We start from the raw sequence: 458 nt of genomic DNA, 5'->3' as shown, positions 1-458 counted from the left end.
GTGGGATTTTTGGAGGCTTCCCTTCCGTGTAGCGTCTCACCGTTTTGGTGAAAAGCAAACAAGCACGAGCGTCAGTGGGATCTATTGAGTGTCGTGGAATTTTTGGAGGCTTCCCTCCAATGGAGCCTCTCACCATTGCAGGTGAAAAGCAGAACAAGCATGAGTGTCGTGGGATCTTTCGAGTGTCGTGGAATTTTGGTGGCTTCCCTTCTGTGGTGCCTCTCACCTTTGCTTCGGTGGAGCCTTTTCACCATTACAGGTGAAAAGCAGAACAAACACGAATGTCGTGGATCTTTTGAGTGTCGTGGAATTTTGGTGGCTTCCCTTCTGTGGCGCCTCTCACCTTTGCTTCGGTGGAGCCTTTTCACCATCAGAGGTGAAAAGCAGAACAAACACGAGTGTCGTGGGAATTTTTGAGTGTCGTGGAATTTTTGCAGGCTTCCCTCCAGTGGAGCCTC

The sequence above is a fragment of the Centrocercus urophasianus genome, unplaced genomic scaffold, assembly GCF_019232065.1.
Source record: "Centrocercus urophasianus isolate 14NV4802_14NV808 unplaced genomic scaffold, USGS_Curo_1.0 seq_18, whole genome shotgun sequence".
Classification (NCBI taxonomy): Eukaryota; Metazoa; Chordata; class Aves; order Galliformes; family Phasianidae; genus Centrocercus; species Centrocercus urophasianus.
This window is presented reverse-complemented; position numbering follows the sequence as displayed.